Below are 13,652 nucleotides of genomic sequence, written 5' to 3'. Positions count from 1 at the left end.
TACACTCAGCCATGCAGGCAGTTTGTGAACATTTTCATAAAAGAAATCAATGTTTTCTGGCTATTTGCCTTTCTCCTTTACTTAATACTGAGCTTAATCTTTGATCCCTTTCATGAGATTCTTTTACGAAATGATTTTGTAGGTTAAAAGCATGTCAAAAACCTTGGAAAACATTTTGAAGGAGAAATGTTTCTTTCATCAAATGAACTTTGAAATTAGTCTAGGCTTTACACCCCCCCCCTCTTTTTTTTTTTTTTTTTTTTTTTTTTTTGCTGTTCAGGGTAAGTGAATAATAGCCAGAGTCAAAGGAAATTAGTACTGTTGGGTAATGAGAAAGGCTTGATGATTGAATGCCTTTGATGCACTCAGTGGAACCTTCAACAGCCCCCCCCTCCTGTTGGTGCTCTTTAGCCATCATCTTCACCCGAAAGCTGTGTTCTCTATCAGGAACTCATTGAAGGTGATAGATACCTCATATTCGCCCTTCATTGACACAAATTCTGTACAACGTGCAGTTGCATTTTGAACCGTCAATCTCTCTTGAGCCCAGTTTTTTTCTTTTGTTTCTTGTCACTTTGAGACTTTGCTTTGGACCTTCTCTATTTGCACGTGCTATTCACCACATGCTGCAGTTGTACAAGATTTTCTAGACAGGTTCCCCGCAATGTTCCCCCCACTTTGCAAGAGGGTTGGAGAAAAATAAAATTCCATTTTCTAATGGGACTCTCCTTTTCCGTAGATTGTTGCCTGATGCCTAAACTTGCCAAGTTACACTGGTCCTTTTCCTCAGGGTTTGTAACTAAGTATTGGTTTAAGTGCGATTATGTGTGCAGTTGCAAGCTGAGGTTTTTCTTAATTTTTTTCTTGGGCTCTTAAAATTAATTAAAACATATATGAATGTGTTGTGTTGTAGCTTTATGTTTGTTTGATTACGTGCCGTTTCATAAATCCATATGGATTGTGAATATGGTATAATTTTCAGTATATAACTTTTTTTCCACCAGATTTTTCATACTGGGAGAGTTTCCTGGAGTGTTTCATCTCCTAGCTGCAGCATTGATCTATGACTTGACTATGATCTTAGGATGCCTGTTTTCCTAAGGACCAAAGTCACATCAATTAGGAAGCTTGGGGTATGTTTACACTTCCTTATATTGGTGTGGTTTGTATTTGGTTTTCTTCCAAGGCAATGAGACAGGAAGCAGCCACTGTGCCTCCCACAGCATTCTCCCCCTGGTCCTTTTACCTTCTTTCTTCTGCTATGAGCTGGAGCAAGTAGGCTTCATCTTGCCATCAGAAAAATTATGTGTGTGTGTGGAGGGGGGGGGAGAAATGAGGTTGGAGATGTAGGGGTTTCTCCGTAGCATAAGAAGGCAGGGGGAAAGAATGCAGAGGTTTACTCTGAGCCTTCTTTTCAAGCTTCCAGAAAATGTTCTCAGTGTACTCTGAAATACTGTATGGCAGCGATCCCCAACCTGTGGTCAGCGGAACACATCTGAAATACTGTATGGCAGCGATCCCCAACCTGTGGTCAGCGGAACACATGTGGTCCGTCAACTAATTGGAGGTGGGCCGCGAAGGACACCTTCTCCCCCCCCCCGGCCCTTTACTTCATGCCCCCGGCCCTTTACAAAACACTTTGGGTGTCATTGTCACCCATCCCTCCCAGATGGGACTATCTCATTGCAGAGAAACAAGCTCATGGTTCCCATTGATTTGTCATTGTCATGAGTTAAAATTTCCATGAAAATAAAATGTTCCTTATGTTCATTGTTGTGGCGTGTCTGTATCTTATTTTGAAGGGATGTTTAAACATTATCATAGCGATCAGAGAGCGTTAGGGCAGTGGTTGAGAGTATAGGAGTAAACTACCCCCCCCAGGCCTCAGTAAAATTGTCAAGCGTTGAGTGGTCCCCAGTGATAAAAAGGTTGGGGACCACTGCTGTACGGGATATAGAAATGGATCCATTAGTCATCACTCTATTGCCCATGACAGAGGTAGCTTATGGGTAGGTCATATCATGTCCCCTTCCCTCTCTTCCTCATTTGTCCTTTCCAAGTTAAATCTAATTCAAAGGGATTCATAGGGATAGAATTTAAGAGGCAAAATAAAAAGTGAATGGAATGATGTTTGTGTGCTCAGATAGTAGCAGCCTTATCATAAGCATTGTTTTTGTTTGTTTTTTAAAAAAAATGCTTCAAGCATTACATCTTCATTCTTTAAGAAAACTAGTAGTTGAGTTAGTAACTTTCTTTGTCTTTTAGCTCACAAACATGAAAAGCCAATGCGAATCAGCCACTTTAAATTAAATATAAGAAAACAATTATATTTTGACAGTTTAATTGCATTCTTTCCCCCAACATGGCATTCTGAACAAGATACCACATGTATTTAGCATGCTGATTATATTTGTAGATTGTTTTGCAAATTAAGAAAATATCCCTAAAAGAGATAAAATAATTGGTTGACTAAATTGTTGTTTCTTAGGGGAACAATATTAAGAAATGAATGTTGAATGGCTATAACCATAATAATTAGCTTTTAAATCACCGCTTAAAGGTTTTAGATTTTTAGCCTTCAAAATTATGTGCCTTTTGCTGCAAGCTATTCAAATTCCCTTATTATGAATTCAGTAATATAAAAATGAAGCTCCATTAAGTGGAGAGTTAAGCCAGAAGACTGGGACAACCCAAAAAACCAAAGACAAGGACATGCAGAAGTGAGTCATTGTACCTGTTTATAATTTATACTTGTGTCTGAGGTAGTAGCCCTAACACACAACTAAAACAAAACAAAATACACACAGAGAAAAACTGCAATATTATAAACCATTAAAAACAATAGAAACATAATTCAAATAATAGTAGCATGAAACCAGTTCCCAGAACATTGCAAAAGAAGCAGGTGTGAAATGCCTTTTCAACTTCAAATCCAAAATCACTTTTCCCCCATGAACTCTGGTAGGGAATTTGCTGTGCAGCATGATCCAAATACCAGCTCTCACCTAGAGATGTCACAAATTTCACATGTAAGACTGAACTCCTAATCTTCCCCTCCACCACAAATCTTTCCCAGCAGGAGACTCACAGTCAACTCCATCTTCTTCTGGGATCTGGCTTCTGTTGGATGTAAGTAGCCTGTTCCTGTGAATTGACAAGAACAGGTTGTGAACAACCAAACAGGTTGATGAATCAGCTGCCTAACTGCCACCGATGAACAGGATGTTTAAACAGCCCTACTCTCAACACATGTACACGTGGTTTGTAGAATCAAACACTTGGTGGCTAAAGTGGAATTTTTGAGACCCATAACCATATCACAGAGAGCCTCTTGTGGCGCAGAGTGGTAAGGCAGCCATCTGAAAGCTTTGCCCATGAGGCTGGGAGTTCAATCCCAGCAGCCGGCTCAAGGTTGACTCAGCCTTCCATCCTTCCGAGGTCGGTAAAATGAGTACCCAGCTTGCTGGGGGGTAAATGGTAATGACTGGGGAAGGCACTGGCAAACTACCCCGTATTGAGTCTGCCATGAAAACGCTAGAGGGCGTCACCCCAAGGGTCAGACATGACTCGGTGCTTGCACAGGGGAAACCTTTACCTTTACCTTTAACCATATCACCTCCCCCACCTATCTCCTTGTAGTGATCCAATCAGTGACAAATGCAACAGAACAGGTTGCAGAAATTCATCTAAATATATCTCAGTTATACATACTAGGACAACCCCTTCATCCATTATCAACGCTTGGATTTTTCTTGTTTTTTACCATTAAGAATCAACGTATTTTCAAATGGAATCAGCACTAAGAATGGCGAAAATCAGACAATGCTCACTTTTCCCAAGACTAGATAAGAAAACCAAAGTTCTTGGGGGAAACAATAAGGTGTATGTAGGGGGCACTGTTCCCTATTTTTCTAGATTTCCCCCCTCAGACCTTTGCATCTGTACCATCCCTTCCACACATCACTGAGAGATTTTCTGAGAGATTTTTTAATGGCAATTTTATAGCAAAAAAAATCATATATTGATAAGTTAATTGTAAGGCTCTTTTGCTGGAGGGAGTCCATGGGCCCACTTAGCACAAATTAATCATAAGGTAACCTATTAATTTGTAAGAAGACCAATAATTGTGAAATGGTATTCCAGTTGTTTGGGAAGCTATTAAAATAATTTGAAATTATTTCTAAAATAGCTTATAGCTTAATTTCTATTTTAAAGTGTTTTATTCAGATTCAAACCATAAAGTTCTACTACAAATACAGCATGGCTTCTGCCTCCTTCATCAGTCTGTGAGCCATAGACACAGGTATGCATAATTACTGTCTGATCTACATGAAATGTAAATTAGGGATCACAGATGCAGACAAATAATTTGCATAACAAATGTTGGCAGTTGTGATCATATATAACACTGAGAGTAAACACAACGAGAAGTATATTCCATTTTATTCACTGGGACTTACTTCTGAGTCAATAGACACAAGATTGAACTGTACCTCCATTCTTTGCCTATACAAATTCTCCCAGGATGCATACAGAAATACTGCAAAACAAATCTATATGAGGCAGCCACCACAAAAATGGGGCCATTCTGCACAGGGGGAAAAAAGCCTTATGCCAGTGCAATGGCATAACTCTAAAAAAAAAATGCACCTCCTGGAATTCCTCACCTGCAGGCTCCTCTGCTGCTGTTTTGCGCTTCCTGGCATTTTGCATGGCTACCTGCAATGGCGAAAGAGGGGAATGTACCATACACACTCCTCTCTTACCCCTGTCAATCAAGACAGGCAGCCAATCATCTTTCTCCCTTTTTTAAAGGGACTGCGAGCTAATTTTTAAAATAAAAATTACTTCTACATTTAAATGCATATGCATCTATTCATAGATTCATAGGGCTCCTTTTACTGCAAGCCATCTTGTAATCCGGACTCTTGAAGCTTTAAAAAAAATGGGGGGGGGGGGTTGTGGGGAAGAGGCATGCTTTATGGCCAAACTGGTGGGGAAAAGTTTATTTTCTGCTCTGCCTGGGTGATTGTGTGTCTATCCGTTGCTCCAGGCAGTTTTATTTCTTTTCTTTTTTTAAAAAAAAGAAAGCCCCATTACAGGTTAAGAGAGAGGGAGGTGAGTTCAAGGGTGGGCACTGGAGATGGAAATCTCACTACTTCAGCCACTTTGGTAATGCACATGTCTTGTGTGAGTGTTTTGCTGGTTGCTCCCATCCTGCTAGCGTTACATGGCAGGGGTAATCCAGTTTTGTGGATTCCCCTGCAAGCACTTTAAAATGGAGGATGTAGCAGCCAGTTTGTTGATGTAATGCTGGATGTTTTCGACGTTGTGCAGAACACCAAAATGGACATCGTTTGTATTAGGATTATATCTCCTTTTGAAAGCTATTATAAAAAGACTACTTCTCACTGAAGAAATTTATGTCTGAAAGCATTTGTAGAAGTAGGGAACGCTCTGACAAGTCTTCTACTTCTTCACCAGCATTAAAAGAAAATGAAGGAATTCTAATGGTGCAGCTTTATGCTCCAGTTTTTTGCTTGTTAGTGTAACTTTTGTACTGGACAGTCTTTCTTTGTGTATCTTATTATTGCTGTTTGGGGTCCAAGCAGTTGCTGTCAGTCTTATCCCAGCAAGGGGTTTAGCAGCGATACTGTGGCCACATCCAGGGCTCCAGGATCATTACAAATGCCCCCTAATTTAATCTCTTTTTAAAAATTGTAAAACACTTCACTTCATATATGTTTATTTTAAGCATGTATATGTACATGAGGTACAATCAGTTTTAAAACAACTGAAAAATTGCTCCAAAGAGGGAAAGGTGGATTGTGTTAGATGGACTCCATCCAATCGGCCCTTAATGAAGCCAGCTTCTACTAGAGGCATCTGAACAAAATGTAGTGAGTGCACATCCAAGACAGGCCCAGGGCTCAAATTATGTACCCTTGTATATATTAACAAAAGGATCAACAACTCTTTCATAACAAGATAACCTAATTATTTGCTCACGATACCACTTAATACCACTGCCATGTATCCAAACAGATCTGTTCAATATGTTTAGCGTAGCAATATATTTACGTTAGAGATAATTTTAAAAATTCCAATTTCATTTTGACAAAAAGAAATTTCTTCTGAAAATTCCATGCACTATCCAAGAAGGAATTGCTAACCATTTAGAACTGATTTGTGAGTGCAATTTGTACCTCATAAATCATTATTTCAGTAATTTAAGTAACCAGCATTTGGGGCATCTAGAATATGGTTATATTTTATAGTCTACTTAAACTGTTAAAATAACAAATTGTAAGGTCATGCTAAGGACAAAGGATGAAGTAATGATTGAAAAATTTGCATATTATAAGACAAGTTAATTGTTTAAATCCTGTGAATGCTAGGTATTTCACATGCAGTGATTTACAAAAGGATTCAACAAACATAACTAGCCTTTTGGGCTTAATCCCATTCATTTCAATGTGATTAAACTAGTTTGCCTAAAAGACAGTTCAGCTAAATAACTTACAAATTATACTGAATATATGGGAATTGACGCCTGAGTACAACAAAACTGAAACAAACCTGTTGTCAATACCATGATCCTATTATTCCAAATTAGTTATCTGCAGCTGGATCCAATGTCCTGTCATGGATGATCACAGAACTTTCCTATGTTCCTATTCACCCAACAACTCCATCCAACTATGGGGAAATGAATTCCTGGGACTACAAGACCCATGTGAACTAATAGCTATGTGGGTTGGGGTGGATTGCGTTGGAAAGTGCAGGATCTACAGGGAACATGATTGAACAGCATATGAAGAATGTCTTGCAGGAAGCATTGGAGGAGATGTGTTGCTAGCATTGGCTGGTAGGTGGCTAGTTTGGAGAAGAATGACGCGACACACTGAATTGGCAAAAAATGGCCACAGCTTTATTAACATTCAACCACAACACATAGGGTTGGGGCAACAAGGGTATGAGTCTAGACTAGCAGTCCGCTGACTGCAAACATGCTTCACCCCAAAAGGATCCCATCAAAACCCCGCTGGGTTACGGGTCTCCTCTTCGGGTAATCCTGCAAACCAGGGAGACAGCCCATGTGGAGGACCAAAGGGCGCAAACCTCCTTGGTTACCTCCAGGGCCATCTGGTCATGAACGAGCACACAAGCCTACCCCACCAGGTCTGCATGTGGCTCGTTACCACCACCCCCTTTAGGGGGCCCCATTCCCCGCAGGGATGCCGATCGCCCACCGGCTCTAATGCAACTAGACTCATACTCTTGTGCAAATACTGCTGTGACAAATAAAACCATACAACAATAACCCAATAATAAAGGGAGGGTGGGTGGGTAGCTTGCCTGTGCTCCGGCGAAAGAGGCGGGGAGGGAACAGGCAACCGTCCCAAACGGACGCTAAGCCCCGCCTCTCCTTTTTCGCGCCGCGCAAGCCGCGGCGCTGCCAGGGAGCCCCACAGCTGCGGCCGGCTACTGCCGCTCTCTTCTCCCCACCCCCCACGCCGCCAAAAAGCGGCACGGGTAAGTCCGTGGCGCTCATAATTTGATCAGGAAATTTCTGCTATTCTTCAAATAATTTCCTCTTTGTCTTGACTGGCTCAACTGGAGACTTCCTGTTCCTTTGAGCACACTTCCTCCCTGCTTGCCTCCACAGCAGACTGAATGAAGACAACAGAACAGTTAGACAGGGCTCTCCTTCTTCTCGTTCTATACCAAGTTTGTTTCTTTTTGCACTAAAAGTATTTTGGTCTTTTATTTGTCCAAGTGCATCACTCCCTTGCATATTTAAACTTTGTTAACAAACTTAGTGTCAAGTGGGATAAAATGACCTTTCCTGCACCATCCATTAGTGGATCTGTGATGTTAGAAGAAGGATGAGTGAGTGGCTTTCTTCCTTCTGCCTCCTCATAACAAAATCCAAAGTATATTGACACCTCTGTCATGGCGACAATTAACAGGTTCTCCACAGATGGTATCTCCTTGCACTGGGGGAAAGCCTTCTGAAAGGGGTTCAGATGGAATTGTCCATCTGCTCCAGATCTCCTCTGGCTCTTCTCCTTCCCTGATCCCTGGTAAAAGGATCACAGTACTCCGGGATATTAGTGTTTTGTATGTTTCAGAACTGACCCATAAGTGAAATAGCTAGAAACTGGAATACAAGCCTGTCACAAATATTTTAAAAACTTACTTATCTTTCTCTCTAGCTCAGTGCTTTTCCTGAACAGCAAATAGGGAGAAGGATCTAAGTACTTCAAATGTACTACAAATTAAATAAAAGCCAATACATTTGAAATAAATTATCTTTTCTTGGGGGAAAAAATCTTCTAAAGCTCACTTCTACATGAGTAATAGAACTGCCAGTCCAACACCTGCAGGGGTGGAAATAATTTACTTAGCCTTACTGACTTCTAGGCAGGTTCCTCACTTGATAAATGGCTCAATTAAACATCTGTTAATCACAACATTATCTCATCTTGAGGTGAAATGTCTATTCTTCATACCCTATCTTTCTGAAAGATAACATCAAACATTCCTCCATTTGCAAGGCTTAGGTGTATCTTATGATTTCAATAAACTTGTCAGCAAAACAATGTCCCTCTCCCCCACTTCTGTCCATCTTGAGAAAACAATTGTAAAGCATACTTTTTTTGGGGGGGGGGGGGAGAGTTGCCCTTCCCCCATCTCCACAACCTTCCCATAACCTCAGGCTCCTGAACTCTCTTGTACATTTTTAGGTCTCGATAATAAAGCAACATCTGCAAACTTACAAGTGCTTTACTCAAGTTAATTGAGTAAATTGAAGCAAGATGCGGGATAGGGGTGATCTATGATCCCAGGCTGAGGACCTAGAAGGGAGACAACAGATTTACTGCAAAGACAGTGGGCGGCCTTCTGTTCAGACCCTGGTTCATGGGAAGTTTGAGGTCATGTGGGATTAAAATATCTTCAGAAACAAATGGCATAATTTGACTGAAATATAAGGCACACAGTGCCAGCTTATGCCAGGAAAGCATGTGCAATTTATTGCCCTTCGGTCCAACACATTTTTTTGATATCTGCCCCATTAAGCTGAATTTATAGATTATTGGGAGAGTGGGTATCCTTATCTCTGACAAATTTGTAGCCTAAAGGTTGACTTTGTTTATTGCAAAATAAAGAAAGTAACTGGCTGACATAGTTAGTGCTCATAGAGCTGCAGAGCTGTAGCAAAGGGTAGTTAGATAATTTAAAACTAATTCATTGCTGTTATTCAAGAGGTTATAGAGTTGGAAGGGGCCATAGAGGCCATCTAGTCCAACCCCCTGCTCAACGCAGGGTCAGCCCAAAGCATCCTAAAGTTATAATTTAAAGATAGTATGACAGCTGTTTTTTCTTGCAATATCAACAAGTCAGTAAGCTAATTATTTCTATTTTATTAAATGTTGAATGTGATATATTGAAAATATAGTCAACACAGAGGCCAGTAGGGTCTGGAGTTTTTGGAGTCTGAAACAGAGGAATAGCAAAATATTCAAGAATGCTGGTTTGAGTGCATCTCTCGGTGAGGTTCAAATGAACTGTTCTATGCCCATTTTTGGTATTAGAAATATAAAGAGTCAAATTATGCCATTTGTTTCTGAAGATGTTTCAATCCCATCAGAAATATAAAGAGTTCATAGAAACATATTTTCTCTACCTCCCCTTCCTATCTCATGTCTCCAAAAGCTGGAGGAGGTGTATAATGTTGCCTGGTCTTCCCTCATTGATGCAGTTCCCCATGCTTCACATCATCTAGTTTAAGAAGGTCTCCAATCCTCAGCATTAGCTTTTGGGAGGATACAGTGAGATATTAGAGAAGCAGCAGGAGGGGAAGACCTAGTTTCACAAACTCCTCCTATTCAAGGAAGTTTGGATTCAACTCATTTATGTTCTCAGAATTCATTGTCAAGAGAACAATGGCCTAATTATGATGTGTTAGATAATGCATCTTTCTAAAATGTAAACATCTGCCATCTTTGTACTTCAGAATCTAATGATAGTTTTTTTTGTTCACTAACTTAAATATGCTGCTGTGGTTTTTATTGTATTGGAAGAGGTTTTTCACTTATTGGCAACCTTCCTTATAAAGAACAATGTGGAGGGAAAGAGGGGGGGGAGCATGTTTTAGGCTGTTCAACTCTGCTGCATTTCTTCATTAAAGTATATGGGTATACATAGGAAAGGATGACTATTGAATGGAAGGCACATATGATCATCCCTGTGACATTGGCTGACTGCCCTTTTCCCTCCTGGGTGGATGAATTCACTAGTACATGCTGAGAAATTGAGTCAAAAATGGATCACTCAAATAGAGATCACTCAAATGGAAGAGTCATGAATTAAGTGTTGGTCTTGGACGCCATCTTGTATCAGACTCCAGAAGGCATCCCTTAAGAGCAAGAATGGTAGGTGAGTGGGGCAGTGCTGAATAGCCAGGAAGTCACAGTGGGTACCTCCTCCTGTTCCTTTGCTGCTCAGCAGTCATGACTTCTTACTAACATCTGTAACCAAAGATTCAGCAAGAAAACAAAGGCGTGAACTTTGAAAGAACTAGGATTGGAACAGTGTTTGGAAAAAGAGATAAGCCACAGTATGGATGCTGAATTTCTACACTTGAATGGAATGTTGTCTTGAACTGAGGATTATTTACTAGTGGTGCTGATATTCTAAACTAGGTAAAGGAGTTACCTAAAGATCATAAGTCCCAAAGTATGTGAGAGCCAAGTCCAGGCAGCTGACCAGACTCAAATGTTCTCAAATATTCCATTCTTGAAGTATCTGGACAACTCCAAGTCTTCCTGGATTGGGCAAACTGTCTAGATTGCTTCTAGTCTGGCTTCAGGCCTGGTTAAGGGACTGAAAAACCCTTGGTCACCCTGGTGGATGACTTGCACCAAGAGATGGACAGAGGCAGTGCAACTCTGTTGGTACTTCTGATCTTCTCAACAGCTTTTGATTTCATTGATTATGATATCCTTCTGGATCACCTATCTGGATTGCAACTGGGAGGCACCACTCTGCAGTGTGTGTAATCCTACCTGGAGAATAAGCTTCAGAAAGTGGTGCTAAGGAACTGTTTTTTTGTTGTTGTTGTTGTAATGATTTTTTTTATTTTCATAAAGATAGAAATATAGGATGCAACACGAGTTATTGATACAAAAATCAGTAAATAAAATATAATCATCATTTGAAAATATACAACCCCACATTGACTCCACAGTGATATAAACTTTTGCCCAAAACTCTAAGAGCCATGAGTCTAAGAGCCATCCACATTTCCACTACATTTAAAAAAAAAGGCCTGTTTAGATATACAAAAGAAAAGTTATTATTAATCAACTTACTTGAGAGATCGTAGACCTCACGTTAACTGCTTGATACAATCTAAGAGCTATCCTGGCAGATATTTCTAGGTTTAAGTTAGATGCTTAACATTAAACATTTCTTATAGAACAGGATGAGTTTTGGCCCTGTATCAATACCCTGATGAAGGGAGAGAAAAGTAGGGCTTTGCCTTAAAGATGTACAAAGAAATAAAATTACAAAAGGATTTCATAATTTCTCTTATCCTTAATACAGATACATCTACAAACCATTTATACTTGACCCATTCTAAGAGCCATCCTGACTGGTATAAGTTGAGAGCTTTGCATTTTCCACAGATCAATATGAGCTTTGGCCCTATAACAATATACCAATAAAAAAAAAATAAGGGGGGAAAGCCCCATTTTATATTTCCAACACTAACGATTATATTACCTATATGCCTACTAAGGAAAAGAAACAAGAGAGAAAAAAGGCACTGCTTCCCCTTTTTCATAAAAATAGCAATGTAGGATACAGTATATGTTGTTAATACAGAGAATAAAAGATTTCCAGGTTTAGATTAAATGCTTAACATTAAACATAGAACAATATAAGCTTTCAGTCTTCTATAGCTTCTCCTTATCCTTAATTCTGATACATCTACAAAACAATTTATACTTGACCCATTCTAAGAGCCATCCTGACAGATATATTTTCAGATTTAAGTTGAAAGCTTAACATTAAACATTTTCTACAGGTCAGTGTAGGCTTTGGTCCTAGAACAATACACTAATAGAAGAAAGAAAAAATAAGGGGGGAGAACCCCATTTTATATTTCCAACACTAATGATTATATTACCTATATGCCTACAAAGGAAAAGAAACAAGAAACAAGAGAGAAAGAGACACTGCTTCCCCTTTTTCATAAAAATAGAAATATAGAATACAGTATAACATTAAACATAAAACAATATGAGCTTCCGGTCTTCTTAAGGGGGTCTCATCTCGAGGCTTGCTACATCTTGTCGTTCCCGTAGACTTATATTCTGTCCCATTGGCCTTTGGCGTAGAAAGTGCAGTTGTACTCTTTCCCGCAGAATATGCATCGATAAATCTTGAGGCCGTTGCACCTCCTGGACTCCAGTAGCAATACAATTTTTTCCCCAAAGAGCTCCTTTAAATTGGTTACTTTCACTGCAGATCCATATTTCTTTTGATTGATTTTTGTACACTGTTGCTTTGAGATGGCTGTATGTCTTTTTTTAAAGGGTGTCCTTATCTGGGCTGCAGAACTCCGGCATCCCATTTTCCGTCTCCAGAATTTCAGATTTCTCTTCTACTGTTGGTTTTCCACCTTGTTTAGAGCTGTCATCAGCCACTGCTATTGATCCATCATTCCTGTTGAAGACTTCTTCCTTGGCATCTTGGATCTCCTTGAAGATATGAATTTCAGATTTCTCTTCTGCTGTTGGCAGAGTGTAGTATGCAAAGATTTCTCATGGAATTCTGAATCCTGCACGTTTTCAGAGCATGGAAAGGGACTCTCTGTTTTCTCAAGTAGTCTACGTTCTATGAAATGGAATAATTGATTTAAAATTAATTAAATGTGTTCCAAATGAAAACTCCATTTCTCAGCGTCTTTCTGAGTCCATTTCTACATGTTTAGAATAGTTTGATATTCTAGTTGTCCATAAATTAAAACTAATTAAACAGCAGAAGCGCACAAAAATAGTATAAGCAAAACGAAACAGGTTCGTGTGAGCAATCAACAATGTACAATCAATGCGAATGGTCATATCTGAGTTACACAAGGCTTTCAGTGCACCAAATTTCAGCCGTCCCTCATAACACCAACACATCAAAAAGACATTAATTTTTGTTTCTTGTTTAAGTGTTTGCCTATGAGAGTAAAGAAGATAAGGTAACATGGAAGCAGAGTGCGAATGTGGGTACAATTTTATTCTGATGATCTGTTTAAAGAGTTGCTTTAAAGAGTTGCTTTATTAAAATAACAGAGGGGCTACATTGCTGACTGCTATAATAGCATTTTGAAAGCAACTCTGAATAGAATTTGTGGGACATAGAACCATTGGGGCTGGAGGGAGTCAGTTGGATCTTTGTTCTTGTAAGCCTGCTGCAATGGCCAGGGTTGTAATAAGGCAACATTTACTGCTGAAGTGCCATGTTCCATTTCTCTTGTATAAATACCCTTTCAGATGAAACACCATGGCATACCATTTACAAGATATGCCATGACATTGGCTTACTCTACACAAAATATATTTAATACAAAGCCATTAACTGTAAAACTG

The sequence above is a fragment of the Paroedura picta genome, chromosome 8, assembly GCF_049243985.1.
Source record: "Paroedura picta isolate Pp20150507F chromosome 8, Ppicta_v3.0, whole genome shotgun sequence".
In the NCBI taxonomy this organism is placed as follows: domain Eukaryota; kingdom Metazoa; phylum Chordata; class Lepidosauria; order Squamata; family Gekkonidae; genus Paroedura; species Paroedura picta.
Note: the sequence above shows the minus strand (reverse complement) of the source record.